General features: G+C 42.8%; 1 protein-coding gene across 1 annotated transcript in view; it reads left to right on the top strand.

The window, feature by feature from the left end:
• The first annotated feature begins 2,208 nt into the window (after positions 1–2,208).
• The window catches only part of LOC106870320 (free fatty acid receptor 4), a 64,726-nt gene continuing 51,934 nt past the window's right edge, over positions 2,209–15,000 (top strand). Inside the window, exon 1 of the mRNA XM_014916342.3 lies at positions 2,209–2,397. The gene's annotated coding sequence lies outside the window, so the exon portion shown is untranslated. The remainder of the gene's footprint in view (positions 2,398–15,000) is intronic.

Genomic DNA, 15,000 nt, shown 5'->3' with positions numbered 1-15,000 from the left:
TCGATGTCATTGACTAGCCCCTTCCCTCAAAATTTCAGAGCTTAGCCTTGGTGCCTAAAGAAGAAAGAATTATAAATGTTATTGTTTTCTCATCTTTAATTTGACTCTCAAGTTATTTTGTTTCTAACAAGTACACTACGAGTCAAGCCCGACTCTAAGTTCAAATAAGGCACTTCTTTTTAATATTACTTAATATACTTTACCAATCTTCTCTGACCATTTAGTTAATCCTTTAATGTTTTGAAGCGTAAGTGTCAGGAAATGTGCTTAAGTGTTTACATGTAATTGTGCGCATATATGGATGCTTATGTGCTTCTGTGCGTATTAGTGTATAGATGGAATTGGGTTTGCATGTACGTTCCCACGCCACGAATACAATACTCTAATCCAGCAACCCCCGATCTTCTTTGCAACGCGAATCACTTTCATGCGAGACAATTTCTCCACGGAGAGGGAGAATCACGCACGTAATATGACACCAGGGGCGGACCCAAGCGCGGGGAGCTGAGGGGCACGTGCACCCCCCCCCCCCAACTCACGAAATTAAGTGCGCCCTTCTAAATGATGTTATTACGACCTTTTCTCCTGGAACTGTATTCCCTTCTGATCTTGTGCTCTCCCTTCGAAAAATTCCTAGGACCGCACTTGAACACAATAAAAAGCATGATGTATAATTTAAATATTGCATATCAAACCGGCACTCCGTCGGTTACGACGACGAGGGTCCCAGTTGGTCCGATCAACGGAACAGTCCGCTCGTGAAATAAACGCGCATGTGGCTGAGCACTCCACAGACACGCGTACCCTTAACGCAGTTCTCAAGGAGATTCAGCGCGACACAGAACGTGACAAGATTGGCCCTTTCAAATACAGGTACGATGCATTTTTCACAGCTGAGTGGACTGGAGCATCGAGAAATAAAGTGTCTTGCTCAAGGACACAACGAACCCACGACCTAACGATCGTGAGCCGAACACCCTAACCACTAAGCCACGCATCTCCTCAATTATTACATATATAATACATATATGTGAAGGCGCGTGACCTAGTGGTTAGGCTGTTGCACTCACGATCGCTAGGTCGTGGGTTCGATTCCCTGAGTGGGCGGCGCGTCGTGTTCTTGAGCAAAACACTTCATTTTACCTGGCTCCAGTCCCCCTTTCGATCAAGGGGGGGGGGGGATGTTGGCCTGCTCGCCTAAACAGTGGAGGAGGGGCGTCATTTGAGGGCTAAAACAATTCAAAAGTGCATTGTGACCAGCGATGCGTAACAACATCTGATAGCCTGGTCGGGGTCGATAAATTAAGTACCAGCGAATGTATACAAAAACAAGGACGGAAAAAAAAAACGAACAACGTTACACAAATACAGTAGGAGTAATAACAGGACATAACAACGGATGTCTTTCGACTACGGACGAATGAAATGAAGCTGGCGTGGCGTATGGAAATAAGACCTTCCATAATACATACATATATATATATATATATATATATATATATGTATATATATATATATATACACACACTCTCTCTCTCTCTCTCTCTTGGCCACCACTTCTCGACACACTTCTCAGACCCTCTTCATATACATTCGCCACCGCCTACCGTCCGCCACCACCGCCACCACCACCACCACCACCACCACCACCACCACCACCACCAGTGTCACCTTCATTGATATATTCCCCACCCCACCCCCACTGTCATCGCCAATCATAGCGGACACTACCACCACCACCACCACCACCACCACCACCACTACAGTCAAACCCAGTTGCCTCCATCACCATCATCACCACAAGACCCACCCCCTCCGCCACTACACTTCACTTCCCCGGTATCATACATACACACACACACACACACACACAAACACACACACACACATATTCCCCGCCGCTATCGTCACCACGATTCTGATACTACCACCCTCTCCGCCACCACCATCACCACCATCACCATAAAACTATTATCTACCTTACTATAAAAATCTCTCCACCACCATCGCCACAACGCTATCACCGTCTGCTTTACTCCACCATCACCTCCCCCCATCACCCCCCCATCGTCCATATTTTGCACACTCACACTCACACACACACACACACACTCACTCCTTACTACCACTCCAGTCACAACCCTCCTCCACGCTGCTACCACACGCACCACCCCACACCGCGCTCACTCTCTCACTCACTCACTCGCTACATTCACACATTCTAAGTGGTTCAAGCATGGTTTATTTACGTTTCGAGATTTTGTCAACTGGGTAGGTTTTCATTTTTGGACGAAAAGAAAGAGTAAATATATATAAAAAAAACATTTTAAAAGACAGAAAATAGAACAAAATTACGGCTTCCACACTCTCTTGACAACTCTTCAGGATTTCTTTAAGGTAAGTTCATTCGGACGTCTCTCTTCCAAAACGTGTCTTTTTCATTGAAGTTTTCTTTCCGTAACCGTTTCTCTTTCATTCACTGTTTTCTCTGTCTTGTCCTCACCGTCTGAAGTCACAAACACCCGTTCTTTTTTAATCTATTTTAATTTTTTTTATCCTTTCATTGTGTCGGCCTATATTTGTTTTGGCTTTTGTTCTCCGTTTTTCCCGTTTTTCTTCTTTCTTTTTCTTCACTTTTCAGTAAACTACAGAATAAAAGACACGCGCAACATACATATCTCTCTTTCTTTCTCTCTCTGTCACTCTATCACTATTCCATTATATATATAATCTTCTATCTATCTATCTATCTATCTATCTATCTATCTATCTACCTATTCGACAAGTATATTGCGTATAGCCAACACTTATTTGCATGGATTCGGTCTTCGTTCGACGTTGGGATTTAGGTATTTGGTCTGGTCTGGGCACCAATCTGCCTGTATCTATTATACGCCTATTTTTTTTTTTGACCCGTTATACTTACATACATACATACATGTATACGTATATACATAGACATACACCCACACCCACACGCATATATATATATTTACACAGCTATCTACCGTTATACGCCCGCATTTACATAGCCGCACACACATACACCCGCACATAAACACACACACACACACACACACAACACATCTCACCAAGACCATAAAATGTGTACGTAAACCTTAAACAAACATGCTACACATACACACACTCATGTAAATACATCTACACAATCGCACGCGCACCTTGGACAGTAATACAGGTACGTGTGTGTGTGTGCGTCAGTGCCGCCTTGAGGTATGCGTAGACTGGTCAGTGGTCTCGGTCTTACTAGGTCTACGGGCTCAATTCTGACCTATGTATGCTGTGGGCTTATTATCAATAAATGAATTGCTCAAGGGCCCAGAGCAGCACACTGGACAGTTGTCCATGGCTTATCGAGTCTCGGGGCTCAATTCTGACCTATGGACGCTGTGGTTTACTAATATTAAAGGGCTCAGGGTAATGATTTGCTCGGGTGCCTATGATGCTGCTCAGACGGACCATGTGTGTGTGTGTGTGTGTATGTCTGTGTTTGCCTCCAACACTAACGCTTGCCAACCGATGCTAGTGTGCTTACATCCCCGGTAACATAGCGGTTCGGCAAAACAGTCCGAGAGAATAGGCACTAGGCTTACAAAGAATTAGTTTTGGTGTCGATCTCTTCGACTAAAACCCTCTAAGGCGGTGCTCCAGCATGGCCGTAGTCCAATGACTGAAACAAGCAAAGGAATATACATTTAAACCGCGGTCCTACGACCGCGAATCCGCTGCCCTAACCACTGGGCCATTGCGCCTCCGCACGTAGATAACTACACATGAATATGGATATCCACGGTTGGCCAAAAGTCACCCGATAGCAACTCTCTCTTTTACTCTTTTACTCTTTTACTTGTTTCAGTCATTAGACTGTGGCCATGCTGGAGCACCGCCTTTAGTCGAGCAAATCGACCCCGGGACTTATTCTTTTGTAAGCCTAGTATTTATTCTATCGATCTCTTTTGCCGAACCGCTAGATGACGGGGACATAAATACACCAGCATCGGTTGTCAAGCAATGCTAGGAGGACAAACACAGACACACACATATATATATATATACATATATACGACAGGCTTCTTTCAGTTTCCATCTACCAAATCCACTCACAAGGCTTTGGTCGACCCGAGGCTATAGTAGAAGACACTTTCCCAAGATGCCACGCAGTGGGACTGAACCCGGAACCATGTGGTTGGTAAGCAAGCTACTTACCACAAAGTCACTCCAAAATTCCATAAATACTATCTGTAATTCTGTATTGAATCGAATGGAAAAATGTGTCACTCAAGAAGGATTTCAGTTTGGACAATTTTCATGATATTTCATATTTAGATGCTTTTATTAAATTCATTCAGTTGTTAAACACATATAAATTTTAGAATTAAATGGTTTCGATTTACTGTCAGGTGACTTTTGGCCAATCCTGTATATATATACATACATATACATGTATGTATGCATTAACATGCACACACACACACGCATACACAACACATACACGTATCTGTATACATGTGTATGCGTGCGTGCGTGCGTGCGTGCGTGCGTGCGTGCGTGCGTGCGTGCATGCGTACGTGCGTGTTACGTGTGTATAGCCGATATGGTTAAGCTATTATTTCTGTTGTCTGCTTTGTAAGAGCCGATCGTCTGCACACGTTTGCAACTCGATGCGCTACCGACCCGGTTTCAATATCAGTTTCTGTCGTCAAAATTCTGACCAACCACTCGATGTGCTAGAAGCAACAACCAAATTTTGTAGTCGGTAATGTAGGGCTAGATACAGATGACAAGATGGTCGCGGTTGGAACATCATTGATTAAACAAATGATGGTTGAGGGCTGAGTCAGGATTGTATAATAAATTAGCCACGGTAGAGATATAGGAGCCAATGATGGACATTTTGTGCGGTATTTTTTTCTGTCGCTACGTTTTGAGTTCAAATTCCACCGAGATCGACTTTGCCATTCATCTTTTGGGGGTTGATTAAATAAGTACCAGTTCCGCAAAATCCCCTTTCCCAAAATGGCTGCCCTTTTAGCAAAATTTGAGGCTATTAATATTATTATTATTATTATTATTATGAAGGCGGCGAGCTTTCAGGGTCGATTAGATAAGTACCAGTTACGCACTGGGCTCGACTAGCCCACACCAACGAAATTTCAGCCTGTTATTATTATTATTAAAAAGGCGGCGAGCTGGCAGAATCGCTAGCACGCCGGTCGAAATGCTTAGTGGAATTTCATCTGTCGCTACGTTCTGAGTTCCAATTCCGCCCAGGTTGACTTTGCGTGTCATATTTTTGCGGTCGATAAATAAAGTACGAGTGAAAGTGAGTTATATCTGGCCCACCTGGTCTCATGACGAAAGCTAAAACTTCTTTAACCCGGACGCACCAAATTTACTGCAGGTGGCCACCGTTGGAGGCTAGGCTTGTGTGCGTGCGTGTCCAAGTGAACGAGCGGAAGGAAAGAGCATTTAATGCGTGAATTAGACTTTGTATTTATTAGAAACAAGTCAAGTGATCTAGTTCATCGCTAGAGTTTCTCATATGCACACTCAAAAAAGTGTGTACAGTCACATACGGTATGTGTGTGTGTGTGGGTATATATATATATATATATATATATATATATATATATATATATATATATATGTATGTATGTATACACACACGCGCATACACACACGCGCATGCTTGAGATCTGTCAGACTGTATATGTACGTATATGATAATTGGCTCATCTTGTCAGATGATACCCTTCTCACATTAAATGATAGTGGGACATCTGTACATCATTGGATTTCGATGACAAAAGCTTGTACGACACTTTTGCCATTCGCTTGGCCGCCATAGAAGGTTCCGGTGACAAGCATTGCAAGGTAGCCTCGTTCCGACCAAAGCCTTGAGAGTGGATTTGATAGACAGAAACTGAAAGAAGCCCGTCGTATATATATATATATATATATATATATATATATATATATATATATATATATATATATATATATATATATATATATATATATATATATAAGAGTATATATAAAGGAGGCCACTAGGTGGACTGCTAATGTGATAGAAGAGTGATATATATATATATATATATATATATATATATATATGGGTGGATGTCTTTGTGTCTGCGTTTGTCCCCCACCCCCACCACTATCACTTAGCAACAGATACTGGTGTGTTTACGTCCTCATAACTTACCGGTTCGGCAAAAATGATCGATAGAATAAGTACTAGGCTTACAAAGAATAAGTCCTCGGGGGCGATTCATTCGACTAAAAATTCTTCAAGGCGGTGCCCCAGCATGGCCGCAGTCTAATGACTGAAACTAGTAAACGATAAAAGATATAGACAGTGGGTGTGTGGTAAGTTTGCTTTCAAGGACGCCGGATAAGATGCTTAGCGGCTTTTCGTTCTAGGTTCAAATTCCACTGAGGTCAACTTAGCGTTTTATCCCTTTCGGGGTCGATAAAATACGTACAATTGAGCGCCGGGGTCGATGTACGCCCTACTCCGAAATTTGAATCTTATTGCCTTACCAATAATCCTTTCTACTATAGGCACAAGGCCTCAAATATTGGGGGAGGAGACTTATGCCCTAACCCCGAAAAACTGCCGGCCGTGTGCCGAAATTCGAAACCAAAATGTATGTTTACATATGATGCGGGAAGTGAGTTTGTAATATCAACAGCAATGAAATATATACACCGATGGTACCGAGTGTACAGAGATATGATACCCCAGCATTCGCATCACTGTCTCTTCTTCAATGTACAGATATGTAAAATGCTCGGGGTGGAAGAAAGGGGTGGATATCGTTTCATCCTAAACTACGCACTGAAGTTGTGTTTTGTGTCTGTACATGAAAGTATACATTTCACAACACACACACACACACACACACGCACACACACACACACACACACACACACACACACACAGTCATATATTCTGTAATTTGGGATTTACACTGGGTTTCATGCGAAAAAAAATCGTCTATTTATGATCAGTTCCAACGAAAACCCCGAGTGACATCTCGTGACGTCCGGGAAACTCTGGGTGGGAAACACTTCTTTACACTCTAAATTTGAATCGCCTTGGGGTGGTTCGATAAAATAATTGTAATTTTGTGTATCTAGCTGAATGCAATAATGACAGAATATAGTGAAAGTCGCTTATTGTGATCACTTTATGGCGGAGTTTTTTTTACATTGTATTAATTACCGACTGGTAATCATCTTAAGCAGAAGATATGCAAAAGTCTCCTGTGTTTACGACCTTCTAATTTTGATAAGAATAAGCGTTTGATGACATTATCTGTGATTATAATAAGCGGCTTTCACTGTACTAAGAAGTTTCAAGCGAAAGATATGACAATATCCTGAGGGTGGTTAAGACTCTCTAATTTTGATACGAATAAGCGTTTGATGACATTATCTGTGATTATAATAAGCGACTTGCACTGTTGTAAGGCATTGCATACCACACGTTTACCAACATTCATAGCTCATGTAGGAAGTGAGAGAGAAGAAACTAAAAGGACACACAGATAGACACACTTAGGTCAACAGAGAGAAACCGAACCAACGAGGGAGTCTGTATATGGTTACTTAATCTGCAAGAGACAACAGCCAAATCTCCTCCATATCACACCCTGCCGTCTTAATAAATAAAAAATCTGATTCTGGATTTCTTCCACCTTGAAAAGACAGAGTGGATGGTCACGGCTGGAATGCCCTCAATCATAAGTCTACTTGATCAGAGCTGACTTGAGGGCTGATCAGCAACAACAACAACACATAAAATGGCCTGGTTAGCGTTTTTATTGGTCCAACGACAACATATCCCACCCGCCCACCCTCTATAAAAAGAAAACTACAATTTCCTTGAAGCATGGCAAGGGTCCGACCTTTTACCCCTTCTTTTCAACTTGGACCGACATGACACCCACCACCACCACCCACTCCGCGCCCCATCCGACAAAATATAAACACGACCGTCTCTGGAGGTCACGTGACAGTCACATCCGCCTTTAGCATTCTTCAAACGCAGCTGCAGGACAACTCCTTTCATCCGTTCAGGGGTCGGATAAAAATAAGCACCATTTGAGCCCTGGGGGACGACGTAATCGACTGACCCTTCTTCCCCCCACCCTACCCCGCAATATTGCTGGCCTTGAGCTAAACTTAGAAATAATTATAATAATTAATATTATTGGTAAGACAAAAAGGCGGCGAGCTGGCAGAGTCGTTAGCACGCCGGGCGAAATGCTAAGCGGTATTTCGTTCTGAGTGCAAATTCCGTCGGGGTCGACTTTGCCTTTCATCCTTTCGGGGTTGATTAAGTAAGTACCAGTTGAGCCACTAGGGTTCGATGTAAATTTCAGGTCTTGTGCTTATAAATTATTATAATTATTGCCAGTTCAACTTGGTCCCTAAATTATGCTTAGTTTAGCTTGAACTCTGATTTAACTAACCCAACCCGGTCCCTAAATTACGCCTGTCGTACCTGGACCCTCAATCTCTCAACAACCAGTTACACTTTACAGACAAGGAGCCTTCATATGGTCGTCCGACATGTTAGAAATACCAGCTAAATCTCCCTCAAACTACATCGTACCGTCTCCAAAGAAAGAGAGACTCATTGAATAATTTAATCTCTTATATAGAAAACAGTCGAAGTGGTTATGGCAGGAACGCTTTCAACCGTAGATTTAAACAATTAGTGGCTAGTTTGGGACCAAACAACAACAATAATTATATGCCAATAAGGTGTGTCAAGGAAAGTTAATCTAGCGGAACAGATTAGGGAACTCTCCAGGGTATTTAGGTTGGGACAACCTTTATTTATTTTATATATGTGTGTGTGTGTATGTATGTGTGTGTATGTGTGTGCGTGTGTGTGCGTGTGTATGTATGTGTGTGTGTGTGTGTGTGTGTGTGTGTGTGTGTGTGTGTGTATTTTCTTTAATTGCTTTAGGGATTACGGAAACCTGAGTTGAGAAAAACGATTCTGGGGGTCATTTATAATTTATAACGGGGGAGAAGGGAAAAAAAGAGGAGACGGTGAGAACATGCAAAAATACGCATGAGAACGAGAGGGAAAAGAAGGGGAGAGGGAGAGAGAGGTGGGCGGCGGGGAAAGGAAAAAAAAAACGGCAGAGGAGAGAAAGCTTGGATGAAGTATATTTGTAAGTGCTGACGTTTGTAGAAATATGATGGCAAGAACGCGATGCAATAATGTTTGCCCCCTTCGTTCCTTTATTGATTGCAACCACCGTTTATAATGAGTGGAAATTCTAAGAGGGTGAGGAACGAAACGAAAACAGAAAAAGGATTAGTTTGTACTATGGGGTTTTTTTCGGGTAGATGGGTGGGCTGGATGGTTTTTTTTTTTTTGGTAAGTAGGATGTAATCGAGTTGAGGTAGGGGCGAGATTCTTGTGTGAGAATTCTACCTTTTGTCTTTCCTCCCAATCACTGAAATACCGGCAGTAATTGAGAACAGGCATTAATACACACACACGTACACACACAAGAACACGCACGCACACTCCACCTACACACGCACGCACGCACACACACACATATCGTTTTCAGATTTTGGAACAAGGTCAGCAAGTACGAGGGAGGGGATAAGCCGATTACATCAACCCCAGTATTCAAATGGCCCTTATTTTATCAACCTCCGAAAGGATGAAAGTCAAAACCAACCCCGGCAGTATTTGAACTCACGACGTAAAGAGCCGGAAGAAATGTCACTAAGCATTTTGTCCGTGCGGTAATACATGTGTGTGTGTGTGTGTGTGTGTGTGTGTGAGTGTGAGTGTGTGTGTGAGTGTGTGTGTGTGTGTGTGTGTGAGTGTGAGTGTGTGTGTGTACGTCGGGCTTTCTGCTTCCACCTACGAAATTCACTGACAAGGTTTTGGTTTCCAGAGTAGCATAATAGACAGACAGACAGACGGACGGACGGACGGACGGACAGACAGACAGACAGATATATAGAATCAGACGGTGACACACTCAAGTAGGAAGATAAACTCTTCTCCCCACCGAATCCCCCCCCCTACACACACAAACAAAAACACTAACAGTTGTTGAGTTATTACTCCTGTATCAAGGACATCAGTTTCACCTTCCCAGACGATCTGACACCTTCCCTCTCTCCCTCTCTTTCTCTCTCTCCCCCCACTCTGTCTCTCTTTCTCTCTCTCTCCCCCACTCTCTCTCTCTCTCTCTCTCTGGAGTCATCATGCTCTATAACTTCAATATTCACCATTCCTCTTACCTCTCCTCTCACACTTCGTCCATGTGAATTAGGACAGCGCAAAAGCCAAACGTTTCTCTCTTGTTCACTGTATTCACAACGGAGTTCGTCGTCCGCGTGTTGTTATCCCTGGCCGACATAATCCAAGGCCCCTTATGTCTTATGAGAATGTGGGTCTACAGCCGGAAAGTCCCACTGCACGATATAGACAAGGACAAATGTTTTATCAAAGACCGACTGTATTTCATGCATATATAAATCCCCACTTTCCCCAGGTCACGTGGCCTAGTGGTAAGGGTGTTACACTCACGATATCAAGATCATGGTTTCCGTTTCCGGACCGGGCGACGCGCTGTGTTCTGGGGTAAAAACACTTCATTTCTCGTTGTTCCCGTTCACCCAGCTGTATATGAGTTGCCCTTCGAAGGACTGCTGTTCCATTCAGGGGAAATGTGACCTCGGTCAGTTATTTGTCGTTCTGACTTTCTCATAGTGTTTTCATGGCAAAGATATTGGGGTCGTTTGTCACTGCCTTCCCCAACTGGATGGTCGTTGGCCAACAAAGAAATCATCCGTCCTTCGACAAGCCTTGTTTTTACTCCTGCTGGGTGTCCAGACACCCTCTTCAGTTTAATAGCAAGCCATTCAAATGAGAGAACCGGTTTAATCGCCGAACACTCGACCATGGAACAGATAACACTGGTTTGCAGGGTACCAGAAGCAGATCTCATCAGCTTTGTGGTGAGATCTCTGACCTGCAAGATGGTGAACATTGAAAAACGAATCTACAAACTGAACATCAACCTATCAACCTCGCCATTTTAACTAAAGCTTTCCTACCAAGTCCTCTAGAGTTGTGGGCGTTGTTTCTCATCTCGATCTCAGTAACAGATTTCATTTTAAAACAACAAAAAAAACCCCAGAAAACTTGCAGGAGTTCCGCTTGTTCTATGTTTACTCTTCTTTGCAACAAATGGGCTTTTAACAAATGATTCATTTTAAAGTGCTATGAGAGTAATTGATACCATTCTTTACACAAAGTAAGTCCCACTATTCACAAAATCCTAAGTGGTCTACACGTAGACAGACGAACAACCGCACAGAACTAAGACCACTTTGTACCGACCCCGGAGGAAGACATCCATCACCGTTGCCGTTGCCAACAGCTGCGCGGCGACCTTGACGCAAGGAAAAGGCGTTTTCGTGCATCGTATGACTCGCCATCTTTCCCCCCTTTCTCTCTCTCCTTCTCTCTCTCTCTCTCTCTTCTTTCTTGTTCCTTCTATCTCTTTCTCTTTACCACTCTCTCCTCTATCCCCTCTCTCACCTCTCTCTCTCTCCTTCTCATTATCCTTATCCCTCCTTTCTCTCTAATCTCTCTCCCTCTCTATCCTCTCTCTCACCTTCTCTCTCTTTCTCTCCTTCATTCTCTCTTCTCTCTCTCTCTCTATTTCTCTCTCCCCTTCTCCCTCCCTTCCCCCCCTCTCTCCCATGATCAGGTATATGCTGTCGTCTGCGATTTTTGTCGTGGACAGGAAGTTGGAACGAAGAGCCAAAGTGGAATTTTACGTTAAACTTGGGAAGTCTACTTCAGAGACATTGCGCATGCGTCGCCGTAAGCTACGAGGCAATGGGCCGTACGTAATGTTTCGAGTGGCACGGGCACTTCAAAAGCGGAAGAACGTCCCTCGAAGACGATGACGGTTCGGAAAACCTGCCACGAGCGTCACCTCGGGAAATGTGGAGAAAATTCATCAGTTGGTGCGGGAGGATTACCAGATGACAATCATCGACATTTTGAAGCGTTCGGCGGAAGACATCCGACGAAAGCGACCGGATCAGAGGAGTCGCAACGAATTGGATTCTTCACGTGTTTCATTTGCTAATAGGAACTGCAAAGTTTTACATGTTAGATAGGCACGTAAGGAATTTTCTATTAAAAATTCTTCCGGCAGACAAATTAAATAATAAGACTACATATTGGATTGTAATAATGTGTGTGTATATATATATATATATATATATATATATATATATATATATATATATATATATATATATATATATATATATATATATATATGTGCGCTCGTACACATTTTCAATTTCCGTCTATCAAATCCGCTTAAAAGGCTTTCATCAGCTCGGGTCTACTGTAGAAGACATGCACTTACCCAAGATGTCACGCAACGGGGCTGAACTCAAGACCGCATGACTGGGAAGCAAGCTTCTTAACTGCACAGTCACGCCTCTGACCCCCCCCCCCCCCATTATATATATTCTTTTATTCTTTTATTTGTTTCAATCATTTGACTGTGACCATGCTGGAGCACCGCCTTTAGTCGAACAAATCGACTTATTCTATCGGTCCCTTTGCCGAACCGCTAAGTTACTGGGACGTAAACATACCAGCATCGGTTGTCAAGCGATGGCAGGGGGGCACAAATATAGACACATACACACACATACACACACACACACATATATATATGTGTATACATACGACGGGCTTCTTTCAGTTTCCGTCTACCAAATCCACTCGAGACTATAGTAGAAGACTAGAAGACACTTGCCCAAGGTGCCATGCAGTGGGACTGAACCCGGAACCATGTGGTTGGTAAGCCAGCTACTTACCACGCAAACAATACGAAGTTACGTTGATAGATACAGATAAATGGGAAGATATGTATGTATACGCACGGAGAGGGAAGAAAAGATAGAGGAAAAGAAGAAGAGAAAGGGAAGAGAAAGGCGTAGGAGGAGGAAGAGGAGGAGGAAGAGGAGGAGGAAGAGGAGGAGGAAGAGGAGGAGGGTATAAACAAGCTGATTTATCTAATTAGAGGAATCATGATGTGGTTTATTTGATAAAGGACACCTCTACTTCCTACCCCATTCCCCCATTCCCTGCCTACTCCACCCTTCTTAACACTGACCTCCACCCCTCATTTACGTTCCTGCAACACCAACCTCGCCCACCCCACCCCCATCCAAAATACACTCATACACACACAAAAACACACGTGTGTATCTACATGCATACATACAAATGTGTGCGTGTGTGTGTGTGTGTATGTATGTATATATCTGTCCAAATTATGATTTCTGTGTTCTCTCTATATTATCTCCTAACACACAACTGTCCCCTTCCCCAGCTACTCATCACCACCACCACCACCACCACCACCACCACCACCACCACCATCATCATCATCATCATCATTATCATCATCAGCATTGTCGTCGTCGTCGTCGTCGTCTTCATTACCAACATCACCAGGCCGCCATCACCGCCCCAACATCGACAACTATCAACGCCACCACTACCACAACCACCATTATAATCATCTTTGCCACCACTACCACCACCACCACCGCCGCCATCGCCATCGGTCACCAATTACCGACTACCCTAGATATCTGCTATTAATAATAGCAACAACAACAAGCACAACAATAAAAGGCCCGCCCTCACATTATGACGGGTGGCGGTGGGTGAGGCGGTGCGGGTAGAGATTACGATGAGGTGATAGGAAAGTAGTACGGTGGTCAGGTGAGGCGGGGCTGGCATCGGCGGCGGCGGCGGTGGCTGCGGTGGTGGTGGTGGTGGTGGTGGTGGTGGTGGCGGTGGCGACAGTAAGATAAGGTAGCCTGAAGTGACACTCCACTAACATTTAATATTGAATAACATCATCATGTGAACGAATGACAGACATTACAGATCTCCGAAATGGAAGGAAAGTGTTCTTATGCACACACACACACACACACACACACAAGCAAACATATACGCACACGCATGCACACGCATGCACGCACACGCATGCACGCACACGCATGTATATGTGCATGTATGCATCTTGTGTATCAATATATGTGTAATATATATATATATATATATATATATATATATATATATATATATATATATATATATATATATATATATATATATATACATACATACATATATATATATATATATATATATATATATATATATATATATATACATATATATATATATATATATATATATATATATATATATATATATATATATATATATATATATATATATATATATATATATATATATATATATATATATACATACATACATATATATATATATATATATATATATATATATATATATATATATATATATATATATATATACATATATATATATATATATATATATATATATATATATATATTTATACAGCGTGGCTGTGTGGTACGAAGCTTGCTTCTCTACCACATGGTTCCGGGTTCAGTCCCATTGTGTGGCACCGCCACCACAACCACCACTACCACCACGATCCCACCACCGCCACCACCGCCACTGTCACTAGTATCTATGACCCAACCTATGAGGAGAAATATCACTAAGCCCTTCTTGTGCTCTACCTACATCTAGGTCTAACATCTAGGTCTGAGCAAATAAGGACGGTGGGGGAGGATGACATCCTTAACTAACCACCACCACCAACAAACGATATGGTAACGAGGATATCTGAGCTTCTTTTGATAAACAAACCCTCCCTCCTTTCCCCTACACACTCACTTACCCCCATTTCCTCGTCTGGTCCCTTTCTCCGCGGCATCGCCACAAATTAAAGCTAAGTGCTTTACCTAAGGAGCAGTTATTGACCTTTTAAACCGATTTGTAAAGTTACACACCCCATCAAGCATATCTGGGGC

This window comes from Octopus bimaculoides, chromosome 22, assembly GCF_046866305.1.
Source record: "Octopus bimaculoides isolate indiv1 chromosome 22, ASM4686630v1, whole genome shotgun sequence".
Classification (NCBI taxonomy): Eukaryota; Metazoa; Mollusca; class Cephalopoda; order Octopoda; family Octopodidae; genus Octopus; species Octopus bimaculoides.
Note: the sequence above shows the minus strand (reverse complement) of the source record. Positions and strands in the feature narration are given on the sequence as shown.